This window comes from Molossus molossus, unplaced genomic scaffold (assembly GCF_014108415.1).
Source record: "Molossus molossus isolate mMolMol1 unplaced genomic scaffold, mMolMol1.p scaffold_m16_p_12, whole genome shotgun sequence".
In the NCBI taxonomy this organism is placed as follows: domain Eukaryota; kingdom Metazoa; phylum Chordata; class Mammalia; order Chiroptera; family Molossidae; genus Molossus; species Molossus molossus.
In genome coordinates, this window is record NW_023425347.1 from 86,024,408 (window position 1) to 86,043,406 (window position 18,999).

At 50.8% G+C, this 18,999-nt stretch overlaps 1 protein-coding gene and 1 pseudogene across 1 annotated transcript in view; both read left to right on the top strand.

The window, feature by feature from the left end:
- Positions 1-18,999, top strand: part of SLC9A1 (solute carrier family 9 member A1) — a 52,059-nt gene that overhangs the window by 9,760 nt on the left and 23,300 nt on the right. The gene's annotated exons all lie outside the window — the stretch shown is intronic.
- Positions 9,817-10,298, top strand: LOC118626286 (annotated as a pseudogene).

Here is an 18,999-nt window from a genome sequence, read left to right on the forward strand (position 1 = left end):
GAGGGGATTTTGACTTAGGTGGGAGAATGGACTGGATGATCTGCTATTCTTCTAGGATATAGGTTTCTAAGATTCTTCCTGAATGTATGATGGAGTTGAGGGGATGTGTGGACCCACTAAAATAGTCTGCAGCCATTTATACATGTGTGTTTTATCAGAAGGAAAAGGCCCATAGTAGCCACAGATTTTCAGACGGATCTATGGCTCCTCAGAGGTTAAGAGCTTTGGCTCTTTGTGCTATGGGAATTTGAAGAAGGGTGAAGGACTTTCCTTGGACGAAGTGGTACTAACCCTGGGATGCATGGAATTTGCCTGGGGAACTGCTGAACTCCTAGGCAAGGGGAATGAACCCGTAAAGTAGAGAAAACGCTTTTCTGGCTTGGGGATCAAAGTAGCTGCAGAAGGCTCTTTCCTCCTGTGTTCAGGCAGGGAAGGAACGGGCTTCCTTCTGCCCCCCTGAGTCTGCTGGGTTTCTGTGGTGAACCCAGCAGTAACTCAGGCCCTTGCCCTTTTTCCTAAAGTTGCCAGGGCCCAAACACATCTCTGAGGTGTTGTTTGGGGGAGCAGCTACCTTTGAGGCAGTAGAGGCAAGAGATTGCCACTGAAGGGAACAGGCTTTGAGGGTCAGGCAGCCCCAAATGGCTGCTTATGTTTCTGAGGGAACTAAGGGCCCCCATCTCCTGCTCTCACTCTGCTTTTGTAAGTGAAAGTAGAGAATATTATTCTACCTCTAGAATGTTAGAGATGGAAAGAACCTTATCATAGCCTGTGGCCCCAGGGCCCAAAGGGAAAATGGAGATATTTTGATCTAGTCTTCTCATTTTCCAGTTAAGGCCCATAGAGGATGTGCCCAGAATCACAGGTGAATCCATGGCAGAGGGAGGGCTTTCTCTGTTCTGTTAACTAACCCGGGGGTCTCTGGGTAGTAAGAGCTAGACCAACAGGAGAGACTGTGGTCTTTGGTCTAGATGTTGGTATCCAAGCATTGATTACTCTCTAGTAGGCCCTTTAAGGCTAAGGAAGGGCAGCTTCCCGCTGGAATATCTATCAGATAACTGTAATGGCAGGGAAACCATTTGGCCATGGCCACAAAGGTCCTTGCAGGAGAACCAAGTGCAAGGCTTGGGACCTGTGAGCCAGCTTAGAGGCTTCTGCCCTCACCCATCAAATTCCTCAGGACTTTGTACTCCATCTCGAAGCACTGCAGAGCCTGGGTGCTATGCTTTTTATAACATTTTTGCCATCAAACCAGGGAATGAGATCTCTTGGGTCCTGGGCCAAGGCCCACAGGAATCTGGATGTTATACCAGGTAGGCAGGATGCCAGCCTGAGGCAGAGCAGCTCATCTAGCTGAGCACAGCCCCAGACTAAAGTTACAGCTCATTGTGGGAGGGGAGCAAGAATGCTACCCCGACCCTTCCGGGCCTGCCTGGCTGGTGGAACTAGCAGAGATGCAGGAGAACTGCTCTCTCTTAAGGAGCTTAGGGACTGGACCGAGAAATGCAGGATAGACCCAGCAGTTAGGCAGTAGAATGTGGCTGCAATTCGAGATGCAGATAGAATTCTGTGATGGTTTAGAGGAGGCAGAAAGACCTCAACTGGGAGGATGGGGGTACTTTGGGGAGGTGATTGGTGAACTAGGATTTAGATGAGATGCTTGAGTGAAACACGTCTCACTGGGCATAACCCAAAGCTTCTACTTGGGGCAGGACCTTTGGATTACATAGGCGTGTCCCAGAGTAGTTCCCTTTCAAAACATGGTGGTTAGGAACATAGGCTTTGCAGCTCAACAGACTTCGCATCAAATCTCAGCTCTGTCACTTTGTAGCGCCATGACTTTGGGCAAGTCACTTTCCTTCCTTGAGTCTCAATTTGATCATCCGCAACACCAGGCAGGGATGTCAGGAGAGGTCCAGGAGAGTGTTCTTGTGAGATGGGTGGTGCAGAGTTCTGCACATTCTGAACACTCAGTAAATGGTGGCACTTAGGAGCCCCTTTCAGATCCAGGAGGAAGAGAAATACTGGTTTGTTTTCTCTTACTCCTGAATCTCCCAGCGTCTGAGTGATCCCTCAGGAAGACTTACTGCTGTATGTCCAGTGCTGTGCTGAGTGCAGAGGTGAGGTGGCTGTGGATAAAGAATATTTCTCCTTTCACTGAGTACATCCCTGAGGTGGGCAGAGCACTTACCAGCATGCATCAGGAAACCTTTTGGGGAAATGCTGTTATTCTCTTTTTATCAATGAATAAACAGGCCAAGAGAGGTTAGGTTATTCGCCTAGGGTCTTTGTGGCCTGACGCCAGACCCAGGGCTTCCCATTCCAGGTCCTGTACTATTTCTCCCATTTAACAGTCATTTCGCAACCTAGCTGGAGTCGCAAGACTTACCACTTGAAACATTTAATGAACAAAGTACGATTTTGTATGACAACTTGACATGTAGCTATAAAAGCTACACTTTTGCAGAACAGATGATGGTTTTTAAAATAGACTCAGCTATGATGAGGTGCCACATGAACTGTGCCATGTTAAGGGCAGAAGATTCTGCTACTTCATAACTGCATCATCCTGTCTGAGCCTCAGTTTCCCTAATCAAGTGGGGTAATATCTTTAAAGCCCCAGGCACATCATAAGCACTTAGAAATGGGACGTGCCACTCTCCTGGTAGCATTAAGGGAGAGGAGAGGAGAGTCTTCCATTGGGGAATGATTCTAGGTATGTGGGCCAGGGGGCACTGGGGTAGGGCTGAAGTCACCAGGACTGGTGAGACTGCCAGCTGAAGTGTCTGGGTTTGGTCATTAGTTGGGAGAGGGGGAGACTTGCACTCAGCAAACACTGATTCATCCCTGATAAATGCTGTGCTAAAGGTGGAAAGATGAATAAATATAATCTCAGCCTCACAGTGCCGGGGGGGGGGGGGGGTAAAGGCGGGGGAGGCCAACATGCAAACAGGCACTTCTGATGTGCTGCAAGGGTGTGGACGGATCGGGGCAGTCTTCTCAGCTTTAAGCTGAGGCTTGGAGGTTAAACAGAGGTTTGCTTGGCTCACATGGAGGAAGGAGCTGGAGAAAGGCGTGGAGATGTGAATAATGCAGAGCCACTGGCCTTTGCTTTTGAAACCCCTCCATCTCATCCCTGAGCACATTCCACCCACCTGCCTGGCTGGGCAGAGAAGCTGAGCCTCTCAGTGGGGCTGTGAGCCCCAGGGGTAGGTGTTGCCATAGGTAGGTGGTAAGAAGGGAGATACCATTGATTGGGACCTACTGAGTGCCTGGCCTTGTGCTGAGGGCTCCATATAGCGCATCATTGTCTGAGTGTCACGTCAGCTCTGAGGGATGTGAGTTGTGGTATCTGCCTTTATCCATTGTACAGTAAAACGGGATAATTAAGTGCATGATGATTGCTGTGTCATTGCCTCAAAGCCCAAAAGGACTTCAGGGAGGGGAGAAATGTGGCTGGAACGAGCAGGGAAGACACCTTTGTGCAGGTGTGGTCACGAGACTCTCATAAGAGGAGAGGTGGTGGATCTAGTGAGGGTCACAATACCAGCTGAGGCTCTGAGCAGTGGGTATGAGTGGCCCCTGAGAGGAGGCCCAGCCAGCTGAGGCTTGAGTCTGGGCTGGGGGTCAGTGAGAAATAAGATTGGGTAGGTGGGCTGGCTGTGTTCCTGAGTCAGGAGGATGTAGACTTGGCCAGGACTTCTCAGGCTGGTGGAAAGCATGGCTCCATGGGTTGAATGCTTGCCTTTTTGTTTCGTTTCCACTTTTGCTCTCCCTGTCCAAGCCATGAGCATCTCTAACACGGGTGACTCCAGTGGCCTGCTGAATGGTCTGGCTCTACTCCCCTCTGCCTGTTATCAGCTCTGCACAGAGCAGCCTGAGGGATCCTTTAGAAATGTAAACCAGAATGTGATGCGCTCCTGTTAAAAACCTTTCCATTGCTTCTTGATGAACTTGGGGTAAAACCCAGGGCAGGTGTGGCCTACACCTTTCTCAACTTCACTCTCTGCCGCTCTTTCCCCTACTCCGCTCACACCAGCCTTCTTGGGTTCCTCAAACACACCGAGCCTTGCCAGGCCTGTTCCTCCACGTGCTGCTGCACTCGCTTTCCCCAGCCTACATGACTGCCTGTATGCCCCAGCTCTCTCGTTCAGACCCTGGATCAAACACTGGATCAAATGTCATCTCTCCAGAGAGGCCTGGCCACCCTAATGTGCAGCACATCCGTCACCAGCACCGCTCCCCATGTCAGACATTGTTCTGGGTGCTAATGACACAGCCAGGAAGGAGCAAGACGAGGGGCTCCTGATGTCAAGGGTTCACTTGCCAGTGTGGCGTGCTAGAGAGTGGACACAGCAGTGTTGGGCAGCGATAAACATTCTGAAGAAATACACACGAGGGAGATGCGCTACTTTGGATGATCAGCGAAGGCTTCTCTAAGGAGATGGCTTTTGAACTGAGCAATGACAAGAAGGAGCTGCCTTTCAAAGACCAGGGGACTTAAGGGGAGTGTGTTTCAGGAACCTGGAGTAGAGGAGAGGGAGGTGTGTGAGAATGGAAAGGAAGGCAAGGGCAAGATTGTACTGGGCCTGTGGGCCTTGGGTCAGGCATTGGATTGGATTTGTGGTGCTGTGTGGTGCCATTGGAGGCTTGGAGCAGGATGATGTGGTCTCACCTGGGGAGGGATGTGCAGAGCAGCCTGGGAGTCAGAGATAGGGAGTTGGCTCTGGCTTTAGGGTGGCCATAGTGAGCTGAGCAAAGCAGATCCCTGGCCCACAGCTACTCGCCTGGGTCTGAAAGCGTCCAGAGTGAAGCTTCCAAACAGGCACCTCTGGCCACGGCTGGACAGTAGCTCTGGCCTGGGAGAGCTGTTCCCAGGGAATGGTGAACAGGGAGCAGAAGCAGAGCAGAAAGGCATGAGGGCACGTAGGGAAGGAGGAGGGGTTGAGTGGGTGCCAGGCTCTGTTGGACTCCTGCCCCCTCTTTTGCCCAGCCCCAGCGCCTGCAGGCAGGCGGTCACCAGACCTGTCATGTGGGAGGCATGGCAGCGGCCGAGCACCGGGACCCTGATATGCCTGTTCCAGCTGAACTCTGTGGTCTCATGTGGCCTGGGGAGTTTTCAGCCCTGGAAAGGGTAGTCCTAGGATCAGAGAATCGGATTTTATTGTTGGGAGGGATCCTAGAGACAGAGTGAGGCGTCCAGGAGGTGTAATGGAAAAGATAAGGGGGTTAGGGATCAAAAGGTCTGGACTTGAAGCCCGGCTCTTCCTCTTGCAGCTGTGTGGTGCCTGATGTGCAGGTTTGCGGAGGGTCAGTGACAGTGCTACGGAGTAAGGGCACAGAAATGTTCGGTGAACAATGACGGAGCCTGGCCCAACCCCCTCAGCTCACGAGGAGGAAGCAGAAGGCCAGAGGGGAAATGACTTGCCCACAGGCCACAGTAGGCGGTGATAGAGCTGGGGTAGTTCAGGTTTCCCAACCCCTAGTCCAGAGCTCTTCTGTGATGGTGTAAATGGTCATTCTTTCCTGCACATTTCCCTCTGGAACACTCCCCTGTTCCTTCTGCAGAGGTGAGGTGGCTGTCCTTGGGTGTCCCACCTTCTCTTCAGTTGGCCTGAGCACCTACTCTGTGTCAGCACTGCTGTGTGGGAGGAGCTTCCCACCCTTGCGGTGCTGCTGGTTTTGTGTGGGAGATAAGACATGTAAACAGCTAAAATACAAGGCAGGCTGAAGTGACACAGGGAGGCAGCACAATGTAGCGTGGGCCCTGGTGGCAGACGGCTCTCAGTTCTGGCACTGCCACTTAGATGTAGTAGCGACAAGGCCCAAACCTACTTTGGGACAGATCAGGAAGACCCCTGATGCAATGCAGATAAGTGTGAACTGCAGAGGTTTTGGAGGCGTAACCTTGATCGGCCTGTGTTTAGGACAAAGGCAGTCCTGGCAGGTGGAGAATGGACTAGATGAAGTCTTTCCCGGTGTTCTTGGCTCTGGGAATTTTCCGCCTCCTCTCTTTATGGATAATTATCCTTCCTAAGAAACTGATCAGATGGGAAACTGTAAGAAATGGTTTAGGACAGGGATTGTGTAGGAGTTGGGGGGAGAGTGGAGAGGATGTAACAGGAGAGGGGGACACATGCTAGGCAGCAGGAGTGGCTCACTTTGGAGGGGGCAGGGAGAGCCTGCACAGGCTGGGAATTTAAAGCAGAGCGTGGGTGGCTCTGGGGGAGCCAAGTTCCTCAAAACTCCTCTACTCCTGGTTCCTGGTGGGTAAGAGGGTTAAGGTTGACAGGCAGGGTCTAACTTTTCTGAATCAACAGGAACTGGGGTCTTATATTGGAAAAAGAGTGAGGAAGTGTGTCCCAGTGGCCAGAGCAGTGTCCAGGTCTGCTGCTCAGCTGTCCTTCCACATTTGAAATTCCATCACTGTGGGCCAGAGCCTATTATTATGGCAAGTGGATGTGCACCAGCATCCTTTCTTGGTGTAGGGCACTCCTTCCAACCCAGTTCCCAGTGGCCCAAGGCTTTAGCTGTGGGCCTGGCCTCTACTCCTGTTTGGCCCTGACAGTTAAATAGCAGCTGTCAGTGTGCTGAGGCTCACAGCAACCAGGCTCCAATTAGCATGAGCAGGTGACTGAACTACAGCCACTACTGATTAGAAGTGAGGAGCAAGTGGGTCCTTACATTTGAACTTATGGACAAGGCTGCCTGTGCAGTGCTCAGATGGTGGAGATTGAAGGACAGTCATGAGTCAGGATAGCTTGGTGGCTTAAAGTCATCAGACCTGTCTTTCAATCCCAGTTTCACTATTGGCCAGCTGTGTGACCTTAGGCTGAGTACCTGACAAGTGAGCATCATTTTTTCTTCAGATAATTCTCTCCCCTGCATGTTTTTTTAAAACCTCTTTTTCCCCTCTATATGTTTAATTGAGAAATATACATGGTGATCTCTCTCTCTCTCTCTCTCTTTTTATCCTCACCTGAGGACACTTTTTTTTTTTTGCATTCATCTTCAGATAGAGTGAGAGGGAGAGAGGGAGGAAGAGAGAGAGAGAGAAACATTGATCTGAGAGAAACACATTGAGTGGTTGCCATCCACACGACCCCAACCGGGGCCAGGGACAAACCGCAACCGAGGTACGTGCCCTTAATGGAAACCGAACCCGGGTCTCTATGGACCATGGGCCGGTGCTCTAACTGCTGAACCAAGCTGGCCAGGGCTGATCTCTTTTTTTTTTCATCCTCACCGGAGGACATTTTTCCATTTTTTTGTACAGGTAGAGTGGGAGGGAGAGAGAGGAAGAGAGAGAGAAACATCGATGTGAAAGGGACACATCGAGTGGCTGCCACCCGCACGACCAACCAGGGCCGGGGACAAACTGACTGCAACCGAGGTACGTGCCCTTAGCGGGAACCGAACCCAGGTCTCTCCGGACCGCAGGTTGACGCTCTAACTGCTGAGCCAAACCGGCCAGGGCTGATCTCTTTTTTTTTAAGATTTTAAATTAATTTTTAGAGAGGAAGGGGGAGAGAAAGAGAGAGAGAGAGAAACATTGGTCTGAGAGCAAAACATCAATTGGCTGCCTTCTGCATGCCCCCTACCAGGAATTGAGTCCACAACCCCGGCCTAACCGGGAATTAAACCAGCAACCTTTTGGTGTACAGGACAATGTCCAACCAACTGAGCCACACCAGTCAGGGCTATACAGTGGTGATCTTAAAGTGCACAGCTCATGCCTGGCTGGTATAGCTCAGTGTTTGAGCATCAGCCCATGCACCAAGAGGTCGCTGGTTCGATTCCTGGTCAGGGCACATGCTCAGGTTTTGGGCCAAATCCCCAGTGTGGGGCATGTAGGAGGCAGCCAGTCAGTGTTCTCGCTCATTGATGTTTCTCTCTCTTTCTCTCTCTCCCTTCCTTTCTCTAAAATCAATAAAGAAAGAAAAATAAAAGTGTGCAGCTCAGTGATTATTTACAAATGTTTGCATCCATGTTAACAACCACTCAGATCTAGATAGAGGACATCTGTGTACCCCCCTAAAGTCCCCTCCTACCCTTCCTAGTCTGTACCCCCACACTCCTTCGAGGTAACCACTATTCTGATTTCTATCATCAGTTGGTTGTACCTGTTCTTGAACTTCACAGTAGTGGAGTCAGACAACAGGTGCTCTTTTGTGTCTGGCTTTTGATCAGCATCTCCGTGAGTGCTGATGGAGCCTGGCCCATCACTCCATGAGGTGTGTTCCTCTGTTGTGGCTGTGTGGCATTGCTTGTGTGAATACGCCACAGGTGGGTCATTCTCGTGTTGACAGGCACTTGGGTTGGTTCCTTTTTTTTTTTTTTTGACAATTATGAGCAAAGCTGCTCTGAACATTCTTAGATTTCATAGGGTTTTTGTGAAAATTAAATGAGGTAATCTATTATAGTAAAGTGTTTATTGCTGAGTCTTGACTCAGACTAGGCACTCAAAAAATTCCCCCCTAGATTTTTCTGTTTGTTTGTAAAAAGGAATAAAATTCAAATGCTACATAAGTATATAAAGAAAAAGCACAGGTCATATCTCTTTCATTCCCCTGTTCCTCATGCTGATCACTCTTCACGGTTCATGCGTCTGCCTGGACTTTCCCTATAGTTGTGTGAAATTCATTTTCATAAAAATTGTTTTTAATAATAATGCTGTTCATACTCTTTTGCAACTTTTTTCATTAAATCTTATTTTTTAAAAGAGTTCCCTTATCTGCATCAAAGGAGCAGCTTCAAGAGGGAGAGGCTGGAATGAGCTCCTGAACCTGTTCCTCGGGCCTTTCACCCTGGCCTGGCAGGGCCAGACTCAGGCTTTCTGTTCCATGGAACCCAGAGCCCTGGGTGCAAGTCCTGGCTTCTGGAGCCCTGGATGTAAATCCTGGCTCTGTTTCACCCTGTGTGGGTGTGTTCTTGGGCTTAAATGCCCTGAGCTTTGGTTTTCTCATCTTTAACAAAGGAGAACTCATACCCACCTCAGAGGAATGCCCATGAGGTTTAAATGAAGTGGAGTATCTCAAAACAAAATGTGAAGTGCTGCATGTATGCTGGTTTATATAAAATCATGGGCTGTCAGAGCTAGAGGAAGCCTCTAACCCAGCTCATGGTTTTACACGTTAGGAAATTATGACCCAGGGAGGCCACAGAGCCAGCAAGTGATGGAGCCGGAACCAAATTGAAGGGGGCATCGGCAGTGGGGCTTCCCAGTCTCCCTTCTCTCCCCTAGTTCCCAGTCTCCCTCGGCCAGAGCTTGGCTCTCACTGGCCCACTTCTTATCTGCAGGGACTCCCCGCTAGGGCACTCTAGAACATTTCCCAGCCTCTGTCTCCCCCCAGTCCCTGACGGGGCCACAGGGGTGACTAGAACTTCCAGGCAGTGATCTCTGCCCACCATCCTTTCATCCAAGGATGAGGAAGCAGGAAGGTGGGGTAGAGGAGTTGGGGCTTGGATGGGGAGGGACATGCTGCCCCAGTCTAGGCCACAGCACCTTCCCTGTTTTTACTATACCCCCAAATCTGGGCCTTTGTCAATCTCCCAGTCCCATAGAGCTCAATTCCTCTCCCTAAGAAGCCAGACTAGCATCCTGCTCCCTGTCCTCTTTGGCAGATGATGGCCTGTATTTGAGCACTCTTTTAGACTTCTTTTAGCTCAGTGTTCAGATCTCCCTACCTTTGCCCCTGCAGCTTCTATAAGAGGGTAGAGAGACGTCTCCCAGCTCAGTAAGATTATGGCCTAGGCTGAGATCAAGAATCCAGAAACCCTTTCTGCGGAGGTGCTTGTGGTGGCCGCAGGCGCGTCGACATGCAGAGCGACGCCTGCGAGTTGGTGGACCTGTATGTTCCACGGAAATGCTCCGCCAGCAACTGCATCATCGTGCCAAGGACCACGCGTCCATCCAGATGAACATGGCCAAGGTTGACAAGGTGACAGGCAGGTTTAACGGCCAATTTAAAAAAATTTTTTTTTCCCTTTATTGATTTTAGAGAGAGAGGAAGTGAGAGAGAGAGATAGAAACATTGATGAGAGAGAACATTGATTGGCCACCTCCTGCATGCCCTCCACTGGGGATCAGGCCCACAACCTGGGCATGTGTCCTGACCAGGAATCGAACCGGCAACCTCTTGTTGCATGGGTCGACACTCAACCATTGAGCCACGCTGGCCGGATTCACCGGCCAGTTTAAAAGCTATGCTATCTGCGGGGCTATTTGCAGGATGGCGGAGGCAGATGACTCCATTCTTCAGCTGGCCAAGGCTGATGGCATTATCTCAAAGAACTTCTGACTAGAGAGCATCACAGATGTGAAATTTGTCATAAATAAATAGTGGAAACACGCCCCCCCCCCAAAGAAAAGGAATCCAGAAACCAAACCCTGAGCAGTATGGGCTGAGGCCTGTGCCCCACTCACCCTGCTCCTCCCCAGGAAGAGTTTGGCGTGGTAAGGTTTGCACTGTGCCAGCCCAGGTGGACTCCACTCTCCCCTGTGTTTAGCCATCACACGTAGTACCAGGCACAGGGTGGCGGAAATGGCTCTCTTGTTCTGGCTCCCACCTCTCTCGGAGCCAGGGCTCATTATGGAAACACCCGTGGCAGTGATATCAGGGAGCCGGGCAGGGCCGCCTGGGAGTGCCTTGTTGGTCCAGGGCAGGGTTTAGGGAGCGGCTCCGAGCTCTGGTATTCGATTTCAGGGTGAGGTTGTGGAGTGACACGTGTTCTAGTGGCTGTGAATGGTGATGTCGCAGAAGTTATCACACAAGAAAGTGGTGGAACTGAGCGACCTTGAATCATGAAGCTAGAGTGAAAAAGCCATTTGAGGTTACCTGGTCCTCTTTCCTCATATGGCTAAGCAAGCCCAAGGCTCAGAGTTAGGGCAGTGTGGGACTGGCATTCAGGGGCAGTGCTCTTTCTGTTCCGTTGATAACAACAATAGCCTGCTCCTTTGACCATCCTGAGACAGTTCTAGTTATGTCCATTCTTTGGAGAATTGAGAAAATAGCTATCCAGAGCATTTGGATCTTGCTCCCTGGCATATGTCATAGTTTGGCTCAAATAAACTCATAAAATTTCAAAGTGAGAGAGAGAAAGAGAATAGCTATCTAGCTCATTTGTTCTGTGGCTCAGATGGTTGAGAAATGCTCTGGAGGATGAACACCTCTCAGCTTCAAGTCAGATTCCTGGGCTTGAGTCCTTCTTGGTGTTGCCAATACCAGCTAGGTGGCATTGGGCAGGTGACCTAGTCTCTCTGAGTCTCAGGTTCTTCAGGTGATGTGGATCTGATAGTGCCCTTCACTGGGGTAGTTGTGAGGACTAAGGAACCCTCAGTGAGTGCTATTGTCATCAACATCCCTGTCTCATGAGGAAGCTGAACGATTGAGTTGATTATAACCAGGGCTTCAGCCTGGGGTCCAGGCCCTGCAGTGGCAGCTTCCCCAGTTCTTCCTCCTGCTTCAAGCTTCCCTGCCTCTGTGCCATGTGCAAGGCCCCGCCCAGGTGCAAACAGGTACTGATGGAGGCTTTCTTTACTCCTTCCTGGTCACAGGTCAGGGACTTCTATGGGGTGGGCTGGCAGCAGGCAAGCCATGCTCAGTCAGTTACGGGCTCCCAGCCTCCAGCCAGGCGCTCACGCACAGCACATCTGAGCCAGACTGGAACCTGTGTCCCGAGGATGAGAGCAGCAGCAGGAGGCAGTTATAGACCGTTTCCATCGAGCGGCCTGGCGTGAGGGCAGAACTTGGCCTTTAGGATCAGGCAGTCCTGGGATCAAATACCAATTTTGTTGCTTACTGGTTGTGTGCCAGTTGGGCAAGTTCTTTAAGCTCTGAGCCCCAATTTCTCCTCTGGAAAATGGAAATAGTGCCTGTATCATGGCATTGCTGAGGCTAAGTGAGAAAACACAGGGCTTGGTGATGATTCTCCCTCCCCCTGCTGGCATGTGTGGCTAGAGGGATGTACTGTGTCCCCCAAGGCAGCACACAGATAATAAGTGGGGGTCTTGTAGGTGTTCCCAAAAGAGTCCCATTCGTTCTCAGTAGGGTACCAGATACCTCCTGGTTCTCCTGCTGGCAGAACACACACATTACTAGGGCATATTGGTTCTTCTAGGGGTCTTTGAGGGAACTAGAGGGGGTTTCTTTGTTTTGTTTTTAATATTTAAAAAAAAATTTTCTTTATTGATTTTTAGAGAGAATGGAAGGGAGAGGGAGATAGAAACATTGATGAGAAAGAACATCAACTGACTGCCTCCTGCATGCCCCCCACTGGGGATCAGGCCCCCAACCTGGGCATGTGCCCTGACCGGGAATCAAACCGGCGACCTCTTGGTGCATGGGTCGACGCTCAACCACTGAGCCACACTGGCCGGGCAGAACGAGAGGTTTAGAGGGAATGAGTGGGTGGCTCACCCCCAAGGTCATGTAGCAAGCGAGTCACAGCCTGAAGTGAACCAGAGCTCCCATTCCCAGCACTGCAGACAAAAGCCAGGGCTCAAAACTGGAGGAAACATGACTGGGCTGTGGTTCTGGAGTCAGAAAGACCAGTTATAAGGCCTTGGTTAAATCCCTTCACATGTCTTTGCCTCGGTTTCTTCCGCAGCAGAATGAGGATGGTGATACCTACATCAGAGAACTTCTGGGAGAATCATGCAGTTAAGTTTGTGTGGCGCATTACCATGAAAGTGCTCCATAAAAGGCAATTTAAACAAAGGTGGGAATGGATGAGGGGGGTGGCACTGTGTTCCAGGCAAGGACCAGCTTTGGAATATGAGTCCTGTCTGTGAATTCCCAGACACTGCCTTGCTGTGTGACCTCAGTTAAGTCACTGCCCCTCTCTGGGTTTCATTCTTTGCATCTGTAAAATGGAGGGATTAGATTAGAATGGGGTGTGTGTATGTATGTGTAATTTTTATGAGAATTTATTTGAGCCAAACTGATGACATATGTTCCCTGGAATGGTCTTGGAAGACCCAGCCCCCTTTAACCTCCAGTGGCTTCCTGGTGTCTCTCTTCTGCCCCAGGAGAGGCCTGACTGCCCACACCAGGACCAAGGCCTGCAGCCGACTGTGTCCTCATCTTTCCCCTGCAGTGTCCTCTAAAGGGCAGGATTCTCTGAGCATGTTTAGCTCTCCCATCTACTCAGTACATCTTCTGGCTCCTAGAGGCCTGAAGTGACAAATTGTCCCCAGTGGGCAGGGAGAGGCCCTTCAGTGTGCTCTGTGTTCCCCTCCTTCATGATGCTCAGCCAGCTGGGCTGTTTTTAGGAGATGTGTAGGGGAGACTTTCAGGACATTACCTGGAGTTGGATGCCTCGGGTACCTGCCTAGGGGTAAACTCTGGCCTCCCCACCCTGCCAGCCGGCCCCAGAGACCTGCGGCTCGGGTTTCGGGGAACCTGCGTCTGCACGGCTCAGTTGCTTCTGTAGCTCTTGTGACCTGTACTCAGTTACCCTGGAAGGAAGTTTTACAGATTTTATGGTGGACAAGAAGTCAGTTCAGTGGGCTTCGTAGGGCTTCTGCGTACTCTCAGCCTCCCCCCAACCTCCCCTTAGCCTCCCTCAGCACCTCTGGACACTCCTGCCAACCAAGGCTGAGCCAGAACCAATGATGACAGGGACAGAGCACCAAGCTCTGCTTCAGAGGGTCTGCCTCAGAGTGTGGCCTCACTCTCCTGACTCTGGTTGCTTTCCTGGCAACTGTGCAGGTGCTGTCTGGGCCTGGGGATCAGGGGTGCAGAGATGGAGCTGTGCCCTTTGCTGTGCATATTCTTTGGCAGCCCTTTACTCCAAATACATATCAAGTCTCCAGAACATCTCTTTGAGATGGAAATGATTATAAGCCCGCTTTTCAGATAAAGAAGCAAGACTCAGAGGGTGAGTATCTGCCAGTGAGACATGGCTAATAGATGGCAGAGTCAGGAAACCAGGCCATCATGTTCTTCACACTGTGCTCTTTCTTAACCACAGGGCTCCCTGCCTCTCCTGACTGGTGGCTGTCTGAGTTGAAACTTTGGACAGATCCCCGAGGCAACACTCCTGCTTGTTTTTCCAGATTTTCCCTTCCTAGCCATCTCACTGAGGATCTCCCAGCCTGCGCATGGGACTACCTCCCCTGGACCAGCCCTCATTGTGGCTCAGGCCCAGTCCCTCTGCCTCAGCCCCCAGAGTGTGGCTGCCCAGCCTCCAAGAGAAGCTGCCTTTGGTATAGGCTGCCACCCATCTGGTGGGTCCTCTTCTCACTGGGGCCTGGCTGTGGGGCTGGACTGAGGCTCCAGAGTGAGCCTGGCAGTGAGGGACCCCCCCTCCCCCCGTTCCAGTAGAGGGCCCAGCACCTATAGTGTTATGATTTTCCTGCTGTGCTCTTGTGCAACCCAATTTAGGTGTCCTCTGTCTCCCTGCAGAGCTGTCACAGTGATGGCTGCAGCTCTCTGGGTGTTTGTTTTTCTGAGTGGTTTCTTGTTTTGTTTGTTTGTTTGTTTGTTTGTTTGTTTTTTACCTCCATTCCCTTCTCTTTCTCACAGCTACCCTGCTCCATGAGCATTGCTTATCCTCATGCTAGAGAGGAAGGAAGTGAGGCTCAGGGCAGTGTCATGATTTGCCAGAGATCATGGTGAAGTTCAGGTTAAGAACTGGGATAGGAGCCATCAGTCAGATTTCAGAGCTGGAAAGGCTCTCGACACATGTCTGGGGATAGGGAAACTGAGGCCAGAGAAAGGCAAGGGCTTGTTCAAAGCACCTAGTGAGTTAGTGGCAAGGTCTAGACTGGAACTCAGGTCTCCTGATCCCCAGACTAGGCTAGGTTCAGGCCCTTCCTCTCTCCAGACGTAGCTTTCTGGTCTCTTGAGGCCTATTTGAAGGTGGGATGGGGGAGGCTCACCCATCTTGCTAGAATATTCAAGAGGCAGTACCCCTGGAGCCTAGACTTAATGAAGTGCTATGGACAGCGCTGCCTCACCCCAGGATGCTGAGCCAGGGTGGGAGTGGGGACCTGTACTATCTCCCTTGACTACCTCCTTGAGGTGCTTGCAGGCAGGACTTTCACAGGATCCCCAGGTCAGAGCCCACACCAATTTCTGTCCACTCAGAAGTCTCTCTTAAGGATATTCAAGGCCTTTTATAGTCTGGTCCTGGGTGAGCGCTGGGCTGGGAGTCAGCAGTCAGATTTGAGACCTGGTTCTGAGCTACCCATGTGACCTTGGGTGTGTCTGGACCTCTCTGAACTTCTTGTTCCTCGTCTTTTGAGTCCTGCCCAGGGTTTTAGTGAGAACCAGAGGAATGGCTGCTTTATGACCACCTAAGAATTATTTCCTCTCCAGCCTCCACTGTCATTTGCACCCAGTAGAAATCCTCTACTACACAGCCCTGGCCAGGTTGCTCAGTTGGTTAGAGCATTGTCCTGATACGTCAAGGTTGTGGGTTTGATCCCGGTTAGGGCACAGACAAGAAACAACCAGTGAATGCATAAATAAGTGGAACAACAAATCAATCTCTCCTCTCTCTTTCTCTTTCCCCGCCTTTCTCCCCTTTTTGTCTTCCTCCCTCCCTCTTTCTCTAAAATCAGTCAATAAACATTTTTTAAAAGAGTTCATGAGAAGAAATTAAGGATTCATTTACAAAATAAAAAAGAAATCCTCAACTACACCTCACTCATTCTCCCTGTCCTGCCTTTCCGCTTGCTGCTACTTTGCCCAGAAGGCCCTCCCACTGCCTCCCTAACCCCAGCCCTTCCCCGGGTTCAGGCCAGTTCAGCTAGCGTTTAGTGCGTAGGAGCTGAGTGCCAGACACTGGAGATTAGGAAATCAGACAGGAATTCTGCCCTTGAATAGTCAGGCAGGCTCAACGGACAAATCTTGATCCTTGCCATGTGCCGTGCTCTGTGCTAAGTGCTGGAGAGTCAAAGATGAATAAGACAGGGTCCCTGCCCTTGATGAGTGGTGTGGCAGGGGAGATGACCACCCAAGCACAGTGTGAGCAGACTCAGTTGAGGGCCATGTGTGCTGTGCTCTGCAGGGCTGAGTGTCTAGTTTCTGTCCTGGGAAGTACTCAGGGAAAGCTGCTGGCAGAGCTGGCGTGGCCTCCAGTAACCTACCCTGACCAGGTCGGGGTCTGCTTCGTGCTCTCATTATCTGTGGTCTCGTGTGTTCCTTCCTCACAACGGCCTTATGAGGTCATGAGGCAGGAGATGATCATTCACTGAGCAGTACTGATTGTGAGCCTACTGTGTGCCAGGCACAACTCTAGGTGCTAGGGTCCACAGTGATTGTGATAGTGCCCTCACGGAGCTGTGTTCTAAGTGGAGGGAACTGTCAGTGAGCACATACAGACTGTCAGGAAGTGGTAAGTGCTATAAGAAGGATACAGCAGGGGGAGCCAATAGAGAGACTTGGAGAAGACCTCCCTGAAGAGGTGGCATTTGAGCAGGACCTGAAAGGAGTGGGGAGAGTCTGCTGTCCACCCCTGTGATACCGAGTTTCAGGCAGAGGGAACAGCAAAACCAAAGGTCTTAGGGTAGAATTGTATTTGTGCTCAAGGAGAAGCAAGGCGGCCAGTAGAGGTGGAGGGGAGGGAGTGGCGCCGATAGGGTTTGCCGCTGGGTTGGATGTGGGGTGTGAGAGAAAGGAGTCGGGATGATTCCGGGGTCTGGGGCTGAGCACCTGAGCGATGCTGGGGAAGGAGAGACCACTGTAGAAGGATCAGGTTTGGAGGTGGGGCAATGAGAGTTCTGCTCCTGCGCTCTTGCCACTCTGCAGGTCCACCCCACGCCTCCCGCTGACACGCCAGCCTAAGGGTCACCCCACGCCCACCACTTCAGGAAGCCTCTCCGCCTTCTTAGGCCTACTCCAAGTTTTGTTGTCTGAGAGTCATTTTCTCATATCAATGAGGGGTATCTGACACCCCCTCTTCATCACCACCCAGACACTGTGAAGCACCTAATGGACTCCATAGCTGATTGAGCAGTAGAGGGGCCCCATACCTCCCTGGGCAGCTGTTCTCTCTTCCCGCCCAGCAGCCCCGCCTGAGGTTTGTTCTCCCTGTGCGGCTCCTCCCTCCTCTGTAGCAGCTGAAAATGGGCCACCTGACTTGCTTTCTGCAGGGCTGTTGTCCTGGAAATGGTAGAATTTCTCTTTGTGTTGCTTTCTTATTGCCACCTCTCTATATAATGGGTTTAATTCATTGTTAGGCTTCTAAGGTACATGACTTTCACTTGGAAGGGACACTAAAAACAACAGGTATTTGATATACTCAATTTTGCAAAATTTGCATTTTGCAAATTCTACCCTACCCCCACCAAAAGGAAAGAAAAGAAAAATCCAGCTTTCCCATGGCTCTAAAGTTTCTTGAAATGGAATCTTTCTTATCGAGCCTCTTATTTCTTTCCCTGCCCCAGCTGTGTCGCAGACTGGTGCTTGGAACTCCTGCTACGGCCTGCAAGGAGTCACCAGTAGGTCCAGGGAGGGGCTGGGCAGGGGGAGGGAGAGCCTGAGCTGGGCAGCCCCACACCTGGGACCCCAGAAAAGGAAGAGGATGGGGGCTTGAAACCAGATGAATCCCAGGCTCTTTTCCAGCTCAGGCATTCTGTGCTTTCACGCTCTCCATACTGCATGGTGAAATGTGCGGAGCCAAAAAGGGCCTCCTTTGCAAGGGATGTGATTTAGGTTTTTCTGCTGCCAGTGGTACCACTGGGTCAGGTGAAGGTGCAGAGAGAGTGGAAGCTGAGGCTCTCTGGTTTCACTGCCAGCCACAGAGGCAAGGCCTGGCTGGGACTGTTAGTGGAGTAGCTCAGTGTAGGAAACCTGCCTTCGGAATGCCGTGGTGGAGGGCGACTTCGGTATGTTATGGCACAGGTGAGGCCTTAAAGACAGGCTGCTCCACGGGGGTTGGGGGAGTGAGGCGTGGGTCATCCTGGGTCTGAAACACTGCTCGGTAGCCCTGGCTCCTTGGAGCATGTAAGTGGTCATCCCTCTGATGTCCTCTTTACTATCTTCAGTTGGGGATAATAGGGTTGTTGAGAAAATTAAATGAGATGCTGCAGTAAAGTGCTTAGTGCAGTCTCTGCCTTATTAAAGCAGTTATAGCAAAGTAGGTAGAATATACCATTTATACAAAAATTTAAAACTACAGAGCAGAAAACTTTGGAATTTTGTATCCCACACTGTTAACAGCGTAGATTTGGGAATTCAGGGGAGGTGCTTGTACAATGGATGCAGGGAAAAGAGAATCACTGGGAGGTTTTCTCCTTCTATTTATATACTGTTGGGAAAAGTTTTAAATGACCCTTGGTTCCATTTAAAATAATCAAAGCAGCCCTGGGCAGGCAGCTCAGTTGGTTAGAGCATCATCCTGATAATGCTAAGATTGCAGGTTTGATCCCTGGTTAGGGCACACGCAAGAATCAACCAATGAATGCATAAATAAGTGGAACAAATCGATGTTTCTTTCTTTCTCTCTCTCCCCCCTCCTCTCTTTTTCTAAAAAAAAAAAAAATCAATAAATACAAAGATAAAATAAAACCACCAAAGCAATATATTTTCATTGTGAAAAAATCAAAAGAAACCCGTGTGAATCCCTTCGCAACTGGAGAGTCTGGAGCCTAAGGTCCTGCCCCACCCCTCTTAGCTGCCACTCCTACTGGCTGCCTGGATACCTCTCCCTTGCCAGACATGTTGTTGCCTGCTGGCCTCTGTATCTAGTCAAAGATAGGGACTGTTTACTGCAAGTTCCTGGTCCCTGTCCCTTCCCTCCCCCTCCTGTGTGAGTCATTCTCCACCTCACTGCATGGGGACTGTCAGTCCAGGTGCCTTTCCTGTGGGGGGTGGGGAGAATCTGCTGGAGTGAAATTCATTCAACAAATATGGAGAGCTTCGGTGATTGGGGAGGCCAAGCTGGGTACCAAGAGGTGCTGCCTCAGCACAGGGTGGGGAGAGGAGGGTTGAAGTGGGGTAGGGACCACTGTAATGAGTTTTTGAGACCCAGGGGAAAAGTCTGGTGGGACTG